The 17202-nt window shown below is 37.4% G+C and overlaps 1 long non-coding RNA gene and 1 pseudogene across 1 annotated transcript in view; one reads left to right on the forward strand and one right to left on the reverse strand.

The window, feature by feature from the left end:
• The window catches only part of LOC119512383, a 35297-nt gene extending 31124 nt beyond the window's left edge, over positions 1 to 4173 (forward strand). The window contains exons 2-3 of the long non-coding RNA XR_005212368.1: positions 2995 to 3308; positions 3927 to 4173. This is a non-coding gene — a long non-coding RNA (uncharacterized LOC119512383). The remainder of the gene's footprint in view (positions 1 to 2994; positions 3309 to 3926) is intronic.
• A 4316-nt stretch (positions 4174 to 8489) lies between these two features.
• On the reverse strand, positions 8490 to 9996 carry LOC119512130 (annotated as a pseudogene).
• Between the last annotated feature and the right edge of the window lie 7206 nt (positions 9997 to 17202).

Here is a 17202-nt window from a genome sequence, read left to right on the forward strand (position 1 = left end):
TGTGCTGCTCTGTTCAACCACACTGACCCCAGGAGGTCTTTAGTCCAATAGGGGGCAGGCGTGGGACAAGGATGGCACTTTGGCCCTGCATCTGTTGGACCTGTATCCCAAGCCAAACCTTAATAGCTCATTGGGGGACTGAAGAGAAGAAAAAGAAAAAAGTGGAGGTGGGCAAAAGGAGGAAGTTCCTGTAAAAAAGAAAGTCCAAAGGTGCAGCTTCACACATCCAGATGGCTAGTGTTTCCCAGTTGCCCATGGTGTGATGATGGTGGTAAAATAACACTTGGCTCCCTGTGCTGTCTCCATTGCTATTTCGAATGAACTGCATGGGAAGCCTTGGTCACTATCCCATATGATCTGCTCTGCTATCTAAACTCATATTTTCTTTCTTCCTTGTTTTTAGTTTTAAAAATATTTCTAACAGGGATTATGGCTTCCACAAAGATAGGATTTAGTATTTTGAAATGTTGAGAAATATTTCTGAAGTCAGAAAATCTACACTTTCCCCCCTTTACATTTTTTATCAATTACATATTTGAGTTTTCCACTGAACAAGCAGTCATGTAATTGTGCTTCTGAGTTTTTCCAGTCATCAGAAAAAAAGTTATAAAGAAATTAAAAGCCTAAAAATGAGTGTACTTTTTAAACCTTAGTGTTACAGATAAAGATTCTGCTGGTTAATGCTACTTACCTTAAATTTCATATTCTGATAATTTTTCTTAATCAAAAAGCATTTTTAAAACTGTTTTCCATGTTTTTTTTTAATATTTTAGGTATCCAGCATGTGCTTAAGTCTTCCTTGTTCATTAAGATCTTCCTTAAGATTTTAATTCTGTTTATGAGAAGAAATAATGAAAATAATTTTGAATAAATTTTAGATACACTATGGCAATACACCGTAGGTTTAAAAATATGTTATCTGGGTGTTTAGGTTTCTACTCATTTACAGGTTTTATATATAAGATGAATTTGTCTGTTTGTTTCCGAGCAGATGTTGCCTTTTAGGGAAAAACATTTGTGCATGTGCAGTAAGTATACCCTGGAGACTTCGAAGTACTTGAACGAGATTTAAGAATCTAGCTCTCATAGCTCAGAAACATTAGCCCCACTATAAATGAAAACAAAACAAAACAAAACAAAACAAAACAAAACACAAAAAACTATAGTATGAAAGATTTTGAAATTCTCACTTACCAAGAGGATTTCAGGTATCCCTCTGTATGGGTACAAGTAATCCCAGGGTGTTCTGGTTTGCTAATGCTGCCATTATGCAAAATACCAGAAATGGATTGGCTTTTATAAAGGGGATTTATTGGGTTACGAATTTACAGTTCTAAGGCCATAAAAGTGTCCAAACTAAGGCATCAACAAAAGAATACCTTCACTGAAGAATGGCCGATGGCATCCAGAACACCTCTGTCAGCTGGGAAGACACGTGGCTGGCATCTGCTTGTCCTTTGCTCCTGGGTTGTGTTTCAACATGGCTTTCTCCAAAATGTCTTTGGGCTTCTGTCTTCGCTCCTCTCTCCCAGCTCCTGTGCATCCTTGCTTTTTTCTCCCAGGGCATTTTTCTCTAAGCATTTGGGGATCCTCTTTTAGCTTCTCTGGGGCAAACTCTGGGCTTCATCTCTTAGCTTAGCATCTCCAAATATTCTTCTGTCTGCATCTCCAAGCATCTCTCTCAGCTGTCTATCTTAGGTGCTTCAGTAAACGAATCAAGACCAACCCTGAATGGGTGGGGTCCACACCTCCATGGAAATAATTTAATCAAAGTTATCACCCATAGTTGGGTGAGTCACATCTCCATGGAAACACTCAATCTAAAGGTTCCACCCTAATCAAAAGACTAATAAGTCAGCCCCACAAGATTACATTAAAGAACATGGCTTTTCTGGGGGACATAATATATCCAAACTGGCACACAGGGTAACTGGTAACTGATGTAATATTTTAGGATATGTCCAATGATTCTCCCTCATCTAAGCCCAATGAATGAATTTAACCTTAAGGATCAAGTTTTAGCCAATTCTGTGGCATTGAATGATAATGCATATATTCTTCTTCAATTAAAAAATAAGCATACATCTAAGTAAGCACAAATAAAGGAGGTAGCACTACATTAATGTTAGAAGACCAAGTTTAAGATCCTCTTCTGCGACTTACCAGCTGTGCCGTCTTGAATAATCAAAGTATTTTTCATGGTTCTAGCTTGCTCAATGTTCTCTAAAGTCCTTTACTGAATTGGAGACTTGTTGGTTTATCCAATGTATGAGTTGAAGGGGTTCTAGAATATAACCTAGTTAGCCTATCTTAGTACTCCATATACCTCTTCATTTTCAACAGTGAGGTAAACATCGACAGAATGAGAACAGAGTAGATTGTTTTTATAAAACTACCTAAACATAAGGTAAGCCTGGGAAGTTGAGAATCTTCCTCTTAACCACTCCTGGGATACATTATCCTTTATGTGGATCAAATCATTTACATAATTTTATTACTTTACCATTTTGAAAACTTTTTAGTCCCCTATGATTTGATTAGAACCCACATTTAAAAGTTTTGTATCACACGTTTTTATTTATACATACTTTATGAATCTTGGTCATGTTTCCTGAATTTCTTAAAACTGGAAGGAAGTCAGAATCTTTTACTGGAACAGAGGTAGTTTGTTTGAAGTTCTGAAGAAAATACAAACAGGACAATGGAAATTTCATTTTAAATGGCAAAATAAACCGGATATATGTAGGGTTGATATTGATTGAAAGGTTTTGGCTTGCTTGTCCCCTACCATATTCAGAAAAACACACAGTGTCATAGGAGGTGAGGGTTTTGTTAAATTGTATTAACTTGCATGGATGTATGTAGAAAAAATCCTGTCTTTGAAGTCATTGGTAGCTTATTTTTTTATTTTTTGTCTGTCAAACTGCTTTGTAGTCCTTAAAATAGGGAGATTATGTGGCTGGGCCTAATCTAATGACATCATCCCTTTTACAGAGAGTTTGTCTGGTGGCAGAAGTGGAAGTCAGAGAGAGTCGAAGCATGAGGGGATCTGACATATGAGAAACCCTTGAAGGTGTTGGGGGCAATGTGAGAAGGAATGTGTGTGGCCTTAGGAGCTGACAGTGCCCTGCTGACAGTCCTCAGGGAAACTGAAGTCTTCTCACAACATGAATGAGCTTGGAAGCAGAGTTCCATCATAGCCATCAGGCGAGGACTCAGCCGGCTGAACCTTTACTATTGGCCATTTGAGATCCTGAACAAAGGACCCAGTTCTGCCTTTCTGGACTTCTGTCCCACAAAACTGCGAGGTAATGAAGGGGTGTGGTTTTAAGCTGCTAAGTTTGTGGTAAATTGTTATGCCACAACAGGAAACTAATACGATATTCTTGAGGGTTTTGTCTTTAAGCATTGGATTAAAATGCACATGGAAGTAGGATGCATTGATTAAATTAGATGTGATTTGTCATTTTAGAGTAATATGGAAGGCACAAATTTTCTGTTGAGCCAATGGCGCAAGTACTTTTTACTGAAAAATCACAATTCCAGGACTAAACACTGGAAGAAAATTATGGCCTATCAGAGAAGGCCTTTGAAAAGCATTCCAGGATTGTGGTACTATTTCTTAAAACACTTTTAAGTGATAAATGGAGATATTTTTCATACCTTCTCTAGGGTAAGGGAAGTCTGAAGTCACTTCAGACTCTAAGTGCAAGCAGAGTCAATCAGAAGTTGAGAATATTTGAACAGAAGGAATTTGCATGTATCATTATGGAAAAGAAAGCTTTGGGTGGGGACAATGTGGCTTTATCTGTGGTGAACATCTAGTACTGGGAAATCTAGTAACTTGAAGTATGATGAATAAAACAAACTAAGGTGGGGAATGGAAAATATAGTGGTAGATGATACTGCATTTCATTTTGCTTCAGGCTTTGTTATTTTATCTCATGCTGCCTATATGTCTTTCTGAAACTACTATTACTGAATCATTACAAAAAGGAAGAGTTGTTCTTCATCCACAAATGTGTCATTGGGCTGATTATTTCCTCAAGGAGAAGAAATTCTGTCTGTGGACTGTAGCTTCAGCTGGTGCCCAAGAGCTCCAGCGTCCTTGTGTGACTGTCTGCCATATAAAATTCAGACATGCCTAGCCAGCCCCAACAATGCATAACTCAATTCCTGGCAATAAATCTCTTAATGTATATCTTCTGCTGGTTCTATTTCTCTGATTGAATCCTGACTGATACATATTTTTGTACATGAAATGGTTCCTAAGGAACAAAATCTTAAGGATGAGTTTTCTGAATTGGTTCGGGAATTTTGGAATTGGGTCTCTAATCCGATTTTATTTAAAGGCACTAATGACTATTTCGAGTAGTAAAGAGGACACTGATAGTCCATGGCATGATGTGGCAATAGAGATACACAAACTATCAACATTTGATACTCCTAACCAAAAACCTGTAAAAGGTGAGGTTCAGGGTCACCATATATTTGATACCTTAGAACGCTTTTTGTCAAACTCCTGATTTTATTAAGATTGGCTGGTTGCTCCTAACTGTACTGGAGAAAGTGGGTAAAGTAAAGGATGGGCTCAGGCTTCAAATTCCCAGCTCAAACACTGCATAAATGATCTGATAGTTTGTTTGTTTTCCCTAGAAGAAACCTTTATCTCCTGTAGCCAGAGAGCTCAGATTTCTGCAAACTAAACCCAGAGCCTCATCCGGCAAGTGGTTGAATTATAACACAAATTGAAATACTAACCTCTCAGGATATCTGCTCTTAGTGAGGGCATTGATTGAGAAGGAGTGGGATCCTGAAAATTAGGAGGGGGACATATGGATAGATACTGATGAAGCTGGGGACAATGAACCCATAAGTTCCACTGAATATTCTTTGCTATTAGAAGCAGCACTTCCACCCCTGCCTGAGGAGTTTATCCCTCTTTTGCCTGAAGAACCTGAAATGACCTCCTCTGAGGTAGTTGCCTTGCGAGGCACTGCTGATTCTCTTCTGAATCTAGCCCCTCCACACTTCTTGGCTTCTAGACCCAAAACTAGACTCATGATCCAGTAGAACCCAAAGAGGGACATAGAAGATGTGATCCATGATGAGGTGACTCCCACCAAAACACTGCATGATTTTTCCAATTTATACAGACAGAAATCTGGATAATATGTGTGGGATGGGTGTTAAAGTTGTGGGATAATGGTGGAAGGAACATAAAGTTGGAGCAGGCTGAATTTACTGGTATGGACCCAATAAGCAAGGATACTAGATTCTGTATTTTCGTTTGGTTGGCTGAAACATGTATCCAAAGGTGGCCTACACTAAATGAAGTTGAAATGCCAGAATTGCCTTGGTGTACCATATAGGGAGGTATCCAAAGGCTTAGGGAGATTGAGTGTTAGAGTGGATTTATCATGTAAGACATGCTCATCCACTCTGGAAGGTCCAGAGGGTACCTTTCCCCACAACTGAGAGAATTAGAGTTGTGAAAGGAACCACAACATCCTTGAGGAGCTCTGTGGTTGCTCTTTTTTGTATGTGTCAGAAATTACGGGAGCAACTGCTGCCATCAAACTTGGGTCCCTAAAAACAATGGGGATAGTGGGATCTTGGAGTGGCAGAGGCCAAGTGGGGGCACTTAATCACCAAAGACAAGGTAGGTGTGGTTACTCTGGTGCATAGTGGAACCAAAGCAGTAATCATAATGGCCGGACTTCCAGAGGCCTGTGATGCTGGCTAGTTGATTGTGGGGTACCTCGAAGTGAAAGACATGGGAAGTATACCAAATTCTTATTTGACATATAAGCAGAAAAGTTCTAGGTCTAGGGAACAGAAGTCTAATTTGAATCACCAAAACAAAATGTCACAGCCCCTCAATCAGTTCCAGATTTGAGGCAAATTACAAACCCAGAATCCCTTGAATGATAGGGAGTTTGGTATCCTTAGGAAGGACCCTGATATACTGTCCAAAATTTATACTGTTAATATTTCTCCCAGCCTTCTCCAACAAGACCTACAGCCATTTACAAGGGGAATTGTAATGGGTAGGAATGCGTTAGGGTAAGGAAAATAATCAGACTTTTGCGGGATTATGGGCTCTGAACTGACACTAATTCCTAGGGACCCACACCACCATTGTGGGCCTTGTCAGATTAGGGGCTTATGGTCAGGTGCAGTGGAGTTATTAGTTCGTGTCCATCTCACAGTGGACCCAGTGGGTACATGAATCCATCCTGTGGTTATTACCCCAGTTCTGAAATGATAATTAGAATAGACAACTGGAAGAATCTCCACATTGATTCCCTGACTTGTCGAGTGTGGTGGTTTAGAGCTATATGTTCCCCAGAAAGATTAGTTCTTAAACTTAATCCATTCCTGGGAGTGAACCCACTGTAAGACCCTTGATGAGGTTACTTCAGTTAAGGTGTGGCCCAATTCAATCTTTTTTTTAAAGATACAAGTGGATCCATAATTATTTATTAATACTTTGAGATTTCACACCTATAAATATACACACATTTTCTCTTTTTATACCACATTAACATCTGTAGAGTCCTTACCATGTGCCAGGTAATACTGATAACATTTAAAGAACATATTATGTGCCATACACAGTACTATTTCACATAAAGTAACTATTTATCCTCACAAAACCCCTCTAAAGTGGGTATTAAAATTAGCCACATTATACTGATGCAAAAACTGAGACATCATTCAGTTGTGATTTGGTTCATTCAAATACGGAAATCTAGGCACAAAAAAGTTTAGTAAATTGCACCTCCTGACAGCCTGGTTAGGTGGTGGTATGCAGATTCAGGTCATATCAGCCCCCTTATCCTCCTTGCTGGGCTGCTGAATTTATTTTTCCCCTGACGGCTAATGAGCAACTTGAGAGGATTCCCTGTTGAGACTGAGAATATTCTATCCCTCAACAAACTTTTCTCTCTAGCTTTAACATTTATTGGGGCATTGTCCTAGTTTGCTAATGCTGCAGAATGCAAAACACCAGAGATGGATAGGCTTTTATAAAACAGGGGTTTATTTTGCTACACAGTTACAGTCTTAAGGCCACAAAGCGTCCAAGGTAACACCTCAGCAATTGGGTACCTTCACAGGAGCATGGCCAATGGCGTCCGGAAAACCTCCGTTAGCTAGGAAGGCAGCTGGCATCTGTTCCAAATCTCCGGCCTCAAAATGGCTTTCTCCCAGGACGTTCCTCTCTAGCAAGCTTGCTCCTCTTCAAAACATCACTCCCAGCTGCCCTCACTGAGCTTTCTCTCTCTCAGTCAGTTCATTTATATGGCTCCACTGATCAAGGCCCACCACGAATGGGCGGGGCCACACCTCCATGGGAACATCTCATCAAAATTATTACCCACAGCTGAGTGGGGCACATTCCAAGCAAATCTAACCAGCACCAAAAATGTCTGTCCAACAAGACCACAAAGATAATGGCATTTGGGGGACACCATACATTCAAACCGGCACAGGCTTCTTGCCCAAACCAGTCTATGAAATGATGGCTACAAACTTCCCAACTCCACCACTTCTTCCACTGCATTACTTTTTATATCTTCATTGGAGTAAAACAAAGATAAACCTCCCCAACTCATAATAAAACATGGGAAAGTGCCATGTGAAAATCACAGGACAAATGAAAAGCTTTAGATCTTTTCCAAAACTTACATGACAACAAACTTAGTTAGTATGTAAATAAAAATGAATCATGCAAAAAAAAATTTTTTTTTTGCCTCAGTACTTCTTTGAGCTAAGGACATTAACAATAATTTACATGCAATCACTATGGTCCACTAAATACAATGGGTGATGAATTATTTTATATATACATTTCTAATTCAATATATAAAGACTGGGGAAAGACACTGTCTTGTTCCCAGAATCAAATCACAGAAGGTTAAAAATAACTTTTTTGAAAAATTTTGTTTTGTATATTAAGAATCATGTTTTGATGGGGCAGGGGCAATAACAGCTTTCCCATCAGTTTAAAACATTCAACAGTTTGAAGTCACTAAACTTACAATTAAAAAGGAGCAGTTTCCAAAGCAGTCAGTATCCTGAGGCTGGAAGTCCAGCACAGGAGAAAATTTCTGTTATCTCTTCACTCAACTCGACAATGCTCAGCTGAAGAGCATCCCACTTAAAAGAGATATTTTAGTTCTATTTCAGGAGGGTAGATATTTGGGAATATAGACAACTTTTTCATCTTATTAAACTGATTTGCAAAGTGTTTTTTTACATTTTTAAACATAAGAGTCTCCTATACCCCAATGCACGAAGGAGCCAGCACTATTGGGGCCTGAGGATAAACTGCAACACACCAGTCTGTGTGCCCTGTAAGCAGGGAACATGTTGGGTGTGATGAGGTCCAGGGTTCAGTGGTCAGTGGCACGGTAGAGTTGATTGTGGACATTTTCCACCATTAATTGAAATCATGGAAGTGCCTTTTTCCTGGTATTGCAATTTCATTGGAAGCTTTTCATTAAGACCTTGTTCCTTTGAACACATTTCAGGCACAACATGTTGTTGTCCACATATGGGGGTGGAAAATTGCAGGCAGGTAACAAAGAAGAGTGCATTCACTATCCTTTGTTTTTCAGGGACCCAGCCTTGTCCCGAATGAACTTACAAGTGAACCCAACCATCTGAGTTTGCAGGGAGACTTCTTCCATGTACCACACACCACCTGACACAACAGGCCCCTTCTGGTGATTCCCCTGCCTCCATTCTCCTGTCCCTGGCTGCAATTCTTGTCTAGGAGGCTGTTCCGGTTTGCTAATGCTGCTGTTATGCAAAATACCAGAAATGGATTGGCTTTTATAAAGGGGGTTTATTTGGTTACAAAGTTACAGTTGTCCGAGGTAAGGCATCAAAAATTGGGTACCTTCACTGGAGAAAGGCCATTGGCATCCGGAAAACCCCTGTTAGCTGGGAAGGCATGTGGATGGCATCTGCTTGCTCCTAGGCTGCGTTTCAGCTCCTCTCTCAGCTTCTGTGCTTTCTTTAAAATGTCCCTCATAGCTGCAGCTCCTCTTCAAAATGTCACTCTCAGTTGCTCTCCAAAATGTCACTCACAGCTGCTCTGTGTCTGGGCCTGTGTAGCTCTTTTTAAAGTACTCCAGTGATCCAATAAATACCCACCCTGAATGGGTGGGGCAACACCTCCATAGAAATAATCCAATGAAAGTTCTCGCCCATAGTTGATTGAGTCACATCTCCATGGAAACACTGAACCAATAGGTTTCAACCTAATCAACACTAATATGTCTGCCTCCACAAGATTGCATCAATGATAATGGCATTTTGGGGGCCATAATACATTCAAACTGGCACAGAGGCCAACACAGCCTCCTGGGTGGAAGTTGTCACCACAACTGTATTCAATCCTTCAAGAAGACTAGATTCTTCAAGGGCAATTACTCCCTCCTCAGGGGAGAGGAGCCTTTTCTGGAGGGTCACTGCCCTCAGAAAAGATCTTCCTTTTCTCAGAATTTTCTGGAGGCATTTCCCCCATTGATTTTCTTTGAGACTGTGTCAGGATTTTGGTCTCCTTTGTTGTGACAGGAATATCCTTTTGGTTTGGGTAAGCATGTTGACAGAGTCACTTGTATGCTTCTGATTTCTGGCCTCTGGTGCTCAACTTTAATTACTGGCACCAGGTCTGCAGGATGTCTTGGTGAAGCAGATTGACCAGTGGCAGTTGAAATGGTATTGGAGGAATTGCTATCTTCTTTTGAGGTTTTGGCTGTTATTACATGGTATTCTCTTGTGAACAGGAAGCTTTGTCATCTTTCATGGATGCTTTTCATTTGGTGCCCTTAGCTGAGGTTCTTGGTAAACATGATGTGCTTGGTTCACTGGAAGCCCACTGTTCCTCTTTCGTTTCTACTGACACAGGTTCAAATTTGAGAGTCACGTATTCTTCCCCCAACTTCTCTGTAGAGTTACACTATCACCTTTTGCATTCTCCATAGTCAGAAAAGAAGTGGAGGTTGATAAACAGAAAATTCTTCTACTTCTGCAATGGCCACTGGCCCAGGATTGCTGTTTTAAAAGCCTTGTCCAACTTCCTGCCCCCTCAGGCTGGGTCTTAATCCTATTACTGGAGTCCTTTATAAGTGGAATGAAATTCAGAGAGATTGGATTCTGGGAGCAGTTGACTGGAGCCATGTTGGGCAGAGGAAACTTGATCCTCCAAAAGTTGAGGTTGGAAGGCAAGGTCAATCTGGGGGATCCCTGAGGGACCAGTGTGGATGTTAGTCTCAGTTTCAGTCCTCTTGGCAGCAGCACTTCTGGCCTCACACCAGCATCTCAGACTTAAAGAGCCAGTGCAACTTTTTTTGTTGTTGTTGGTTTTCTTTTTTTGTCTTTCTTGTTTGTTTTTTATTTTGGCCTGGCAGTTCCTTGAAGGACCAGTGTGGATGCTGGCTCAGTTTTGGCCTCAATAGCATCAGCTTTCAGTTTTACACCAGCATCTACTGAAAGACTTGGATAGGCAGTGCACCTTTGTGCATGTGTGTGCGTGTGTGTGTGTGTGTGTGTGTTTGTGTGTGCGGGCGCATTTTTGTTTGTTTGTTAAACTTTTTCTTTCTCTTTCTCTATTTCTTTTTTTTCTCCATGGTCTGATGGTTTTAGGAATAGGAGAGCCAGGTTTCTAAAGTGATCATAATACAATACTCAGAATGTCCAGTTCCCAACAAAAAATGGCAGAATATACAAGGATATGGGAAAGTATGGCCCAGTCACAGGAAAAAAAGAATTCAACAGAAATTACCCCAGAGGCATTACAGTTGCTGGAATTACTAATCAAAGATTTTAGATCAACTGTTTAAATATGATCAATGAGCTAAAGGAAAACATGGACAAAGAACTAAAGGGAATTAGGAAAACAATATAGGAATAAAAGGAAACTTTAAATATGAGATACAGAGAAACCAAGTAGAAATTCTGGAGCAGAGAAGAGCAATAACTGAAAAGAAAAATTAAATGGAAGGGCTCAACAGTAGATTGGAGTAGGCAGAGGAAAGGATCAGCAAACTTGATGATGTCAATTGAAATTATCAGTCTGAAGACCAGAATGAAAAAAATGGAAACAAACAAACAAAAAAACACAACAGAGCCTGAAGTATATGTGGAACACCATCAAATGGACTAATATATGCATCATAAGGGTCCTAGAAGAAGAAGAGGAGAAAGAAAGAGGCCAAAAATTATTTGAAGAGATAATGGCTGAAAACTTCCCAAGCCTGATGAAAGATATGAATATGCAAATCCAAGAAACTCAATGAATTACAAGCAGGATAAACTCAAAGAGATCAACACTGAGACACATTGTAGTTAAATTGTCAAAAACCAAAGAAAGACAAAATTTGGACAGCAAAATCTTGGACAGCAAGAGAGAACAGACACATCATATAGAAGGGATACTTAATAAGTTTAAAATTTGATTTCTCATTAGAAACCACAGAGACCAAAAGACAATGGGATGACATATTTAAAGTGCTGAAAGAAAAAATATCAACCAAGAATAATTTGTCTGGCACTACTGTCCTTCAAAAATATGGGTGCAATTAAGACATTCACAGAAAATCAAACACAGGGAGTTCATTATCATGAGACCTGCCTTACAAGAAATGCTAAAGGGAGTCCTTCATGTTGAAAGGAAAGGACACTAAACAATAACTTGAAACTACCTCTGATAGAGGTAACTATATGGGCAAATATAAATGCCTGTATTAGTGCGTTTTTCATGTGTAACATAGTCTTTTATTTCTTATATTGCCTAAAATTTAAATGCATAAAAACAATCATAAACCTTTGTTACTGGGCACATTATGTATAAAGATGTATTTGTGACAGGAACAACATAAAGGGGAGGAAGAAAGGGATATAGGAACACAATGTATGTAGGTTCTTGAAGTTAGGTTGGTATCTATACAAACTAAATTTTAGTAGATTTAGGATGTTAAATGCAATCCCCATGATAACCACAAAGAAAATATGTAAGATTATTAAGAGAGAAATAATTCAAAGTGGCTCTTATAAAAGATCATCTGTATAGAAAGGAAGGCATCAACAGAGGAAAGGTGGGGCAAAAAAAGAGATGACATACAGGCATACCTCATTTTATTTCACTTCACTTTATTGTGCTTCACAGATAATGCATTTTTTTACAAATTAAAGGTTTGTGGGAACCCTGTGTCAAACAACTTATTGGCACCATTTTTCCAACAGCATGCACTCACTTTGTGTCTCTGTGTCATAGCTCAATTAAGATTTGTACATTAGTTTCAAAGAAATAATGCTATTGCATCCTTAATAGACTACAGTATAGTGTAAACATAATTTTTATATGCACTGGGAAACCAAAAAAATTCATGTGACTCACTTTATTGCAATACTCACTTTATTGCAGAAGTCTGCAATAAAGGCACAGATTAGCAGAAAAGATAAAGAAGCATGACCTAACTATATGCTATTTATAATAGACTCATTCTTAGATCCAAAGGCGCAAACAGTTTGTAAGTGAAAATGGAAAAAAAATATTCACACATATAGCACTGCAAAGAGAGCTGGAGTGGTTATGGTAATATCAGAAAAAATGGACTTTAAGTGAAAAGTTGTTACAAGAAGCAAAGATATATATCGATAAAAGGGTCACTTAAACAAGAAGATATAAATATTATAAACATGTATTCATGTAACAACAGAGCCCAAACCTATATGAAGAAAACATTGACAGAATTGAAGAGAAAAATTGTTCTACAATAATGGTTGGAGATTTCAATGTGCTGTTTTTAATCCTGGATCTAGACAGAAGATCAAAAAGGAAATAGATGACTTGAGCAACACTATAAGCCAACTAGATCTTACAGACATATATAGAACCCTTTGCCTAACCACAACAGAATGCATATTCTTTTCAAGTGCACATGGATCATTCTCATGGATAGACCATGTGATAGGACATAATACAAGTCTGAATAAATTTAAAAATATTGAAGTCATACAAAATAACTTCTCTAACCACAATGGAATGAAGCCAGAAATCAATAATGGAAGGAAAACTAGAAGATTTACAAATATGTGGAAATCAAACTGTATGCTCTTAACCAACGGGTTAAAGAAGAAATCACAATAAAAATTAGAAAATTACTTAGAGACCAATGAAAATAAAAAAACAATATGCCAAAATTTATGGAATATGGCAAAGGCAGTGCTCAGAGGGAAATTTATAGCTATGAACACCTATATTAAGAAAAAAGAACTGTCTCAGCTCAATAAGCTAATATTACATCTGGAGGAATGAGAAAAAGAAGAGCAAACTAAATGCAAAGTTAGCAGAAGAGGGAAATAGTTAAGATTAGAGTGAAAATAAGTGAAATAAAAAATAGAAAAACAATGAGGGAATCAATAATACTAAAAATTGTTTCTTAGAAAAAAAATAAAATTGACAAACCTTTAGACTGACAAAAGAAAAGAAGCAAATAACTAAAATCAGAGATGAAAATGGTGCATCACTATTGACCATACAGAATTAAAAACGATTATAAGAGAAAGCTGTTAACAAATGTAAACCAAAAAATAGATAATCTAGATGAAATGGAAAAATTCCTAGAAACACACAAATTACCTACTGACACAAGAATGAATAGAAAAAACAGACTTATAGTAAGTGCAGAGATTGATCAATATTCAAAAACCTTTCACTAAAGAAAAGTCCAGGACCTGATGGCTTCACAGGTGATTTTTGTCAAGAATTTACAGGAGAATTAACACCAGTCCTTCCTAAGCTTTTCCCAAGAATTCAAGAGGTGGGAACTCTCCTTAGTTAATTCTATGAGGCTGGCATTACCTTTATTCCAAAGCCTGATAAAGACATAACAAGAAAAGGAAATTACAGATCAATTTCCCTTGTGATTATAGATGCAAAAATCCTTAAAAAAAAGAATACTTGAAAAAACAACCCAACAGCATATTTAGAAGATTATACATTGTGACCAAGTGACATTTATTCCAGGAATACAAGGGTAGTTCAACATAAAAAATTCAATCAGTGTCATATTCCACATGAATAGAACAAAGGAAAAAAAACCCATAATTATCTCAATAGATACAGAAAAGGCATTTGAGAAAATCCAGCATACTTTCTTTACAAAAAAAAACACTCAGAAAATTAGTGCTAGAAGGGAACTTTTTCAACATGAGAAAGGACAGTCATGAGAAACTCACATTTATCATACTCAATGGTGAAAGGCTGAAAGCTTTCCCTCTAAGATCACCACTGCTATTCAATATTCTACTAGAAGTTCTAGCCAGAGCCATTAGGCAAGAAAAAGTAATGAGAGGTATTGATATTGGAAAGAAAGTAGCAAAACTATTTTATTTGTTGGCAACATGATCTCATATATAGATGATTCAAAGGAATCCACAAGAAAACTAGTAGAGGTGATAGACAAATTAAGCAAACTGGTATGGTACAAGATCAATGCACAAGAATCAATTGTATTTCCATATACTAGCAGTAAACAATTTGAATGGGATATTAAGAATAAAATTCTGTTTAAAATAGCATCTAAAAGGAAAAAATACTGGGAATAAATTTAACAAAGGAGCTGAAAGACAGGTACACTGAAAACTACAAAACACAGCTTAAAGAAATTAAACTTCTAAATAAATAACAAGACATCCCATATTTATGAATTGGAAATCTTAATATTGTTAAAATGTCAATATTACCCAAAGCAATCTACAAATTCCATGCAATCTCTATCAAAATTTCAGCAGCTAGAATTTGTGAATATGTTACCCTACATGACAAAAGGGATTTTGCTGATGTGGTTAAGTTAAAGATTTTGAAGTGGGGAGATTTTCCTGGATTATTTTAGTGGACCAAAAGTAATCAAAAGTGTCCTTATAAAGGAAAGAGAGAGGCAGAAAATTTAAACTCAGAGAAGGAGATGTGAAAATGGAAACAGAGTTTACAATGGCTTAGAGTCATAAACCAGGGAATGAGGGCAGCCTTTAGAAGTTGGAAAAGCAAGGGAACGGATTCTCCCTTAGAGCCTTTAAAAGGAATGTAGCATTCTGTCCCATAATGAGCATACGAATCAGTCCCCCAAATTTCCTTATGCCACTTTATAATTCCTCTCTTCCATCCCCCCACCCCTCAACCTTTTTGATTCCCTAGCCAATCATTGATTTACTATCTGTCACTATAGACTAGTTTGCATTTATTTCCTAATTTTTTTAGGCAATGGATTTGAGGTTAATTCCTTTTGTTGCATGTATCAATAGGTATATATTTTTTTCTGAAAAATATTCCAGGGTATGGATAAACTATACTTTTTTTTATCAATTAATCTGTTGATGCATATTTAGATTGTTTAAAGATTTTGGCTATTAAAAATAAAGTTGCTCTGAACAGCTGTACATGCTTTGTGTGTACCTGTATTTCTTTTTCTCTTGGGTAAATTCCTAGAGGTGGAGTAGCTAGATCATATGGTTTATTTATATTTAACTTATAAAGAAACTTTCAAACTTTTTAAAAGTGGTTGTACCATTTTACAGTCCTACCAGAATTATATGAGAGTTCCTGTTTTAAAACTTCCTTGCCAGCACTTGGTGTTGTCAGTCACTTATTTTTTAGCCATTCTAAAAATAAGTGGTTTTTAATTTGCATTTCCTTAATAACTGTTATGGATGGAATTGTGTCCACTCAAAAGATATGTTCAAGTCCTAACCTCTGGTCTGGTGAATATAATCCTATTTGGAGATAGGATCTTTGAAGTTGTTATTGGTTAAGATGAGGCCAAACTGTATTAGGGTGAGCCCAATCTAATATGACTGGTGTCCCTATAAGGAGCATAAATTTGGACAGAGGCACACAAACAGACAGAGAACACAGCCAGAGGATGGAGGCAGAGATTAAGTTATGCCACAGGCCAAAGAATACCTTAGATTTCCAGCAAGTCACTGTCAGAATCCTGCGGAACTCAGAGGAAGCATGGCCTTGGCAACACTTTGATTTGGACTTCCAGCCTCCAGAGCTGTGGGACAATAAAAAATTCTATTTTTGTAAGCCACACAGTTTGTGGTACTTTTTTAGGAAACTAAAACAATAACCTAATGATGTTGAGTATGTTTTCATGTGCTTACATGCCGTCCTATAGTTTTTTTGGTGAAATGCCTTTCAAATCTTTTGCCCATTTTAAAATTGAGGTGTTTTGCCTTATGAATGAGTTTTGGGAGTTCTTTATATATTCTGGGTAAAAGTTTTTATGTGATGTATGATTCACAAGTATTTTTTGCATCCTATGGAATCTCTTTTCTTCTTGAAACAATGTATTTCAAAGAGCAATTTAATTTTCAGGAATTCCACTTTTCTACATTTTTAAAATGGATTTTATTTTTGGTGTCATACTTCAGAAATCTTCCTTTAACCAAATGTTACAAAGACTTCCTCTTATGTTTTCTTCTAGAAGTTTTTTGGTTTAGGTTTTACAGTTAAATCCATGATCCATTTTGTGTTTATTTTTTTTTCTTGCATATACATGTCTTATTTTTCAGCATAGTTTGTTGAAAGACTCCCCTTTCTCTACTGAATTGTCTTTGTATGTTTGTCATAAATTAATAGTCCATATATGTGTGCATCTATTTCTGAACACTCCAAAATATTCCATTGATCTATTTGTCTATCTTGATACAAATACCTCATCATCTTGATTAATGTAGCTTTATAGTAAGTCTTGAGATCAGTTAGTGGTAATTCTTAAATTTTGTTTTTCCTTTTTAGAGTTGTTTTTTGTTTTTTTTTTGTTTTCTTTTTTTTTGGCTACTTGAGGTCCTCTGTATTTCCATGTAAATTTTAGAATTAGCCTGTCAGTTTATACAAAAATGCTTGCTAGAATATTTTTTGGATTGCATTGAATTTATAATTCAATTTGGGCATCTTAACATAATTGAATCTTCTGACCCATGAAACAATTTCTCTCCATTTAAGTTTTTAAAAATATTTTACAGCATTGTTTTGCAGTTTTCTGTGACCAAGTCTTATGCAACTTTTGTTAGATTTATCCCTCAGTATTTTACATTTTGATACTATTTGAAATGGTTTGGTTTTTGAAATTCAGTTTCTCATTGGTTATTGCTAGTATGTGGAATTAAAATTAATTTCTG

Source organism: Choloepus didactylus, chromosome 17 (genome assembly GCF_015220235.1).
Source record: "Choloepus didactylus isolate mChoDid1 chromosome 17, mChoDid1.pri, whole genome shotgun sequence".
NCBI classification, from domain to species: Eukaryota; Metazoa; Chordata; class Mammalia; order Pilosa; family Megalonychidae; genus Choloepus; species Choloepus didactylus.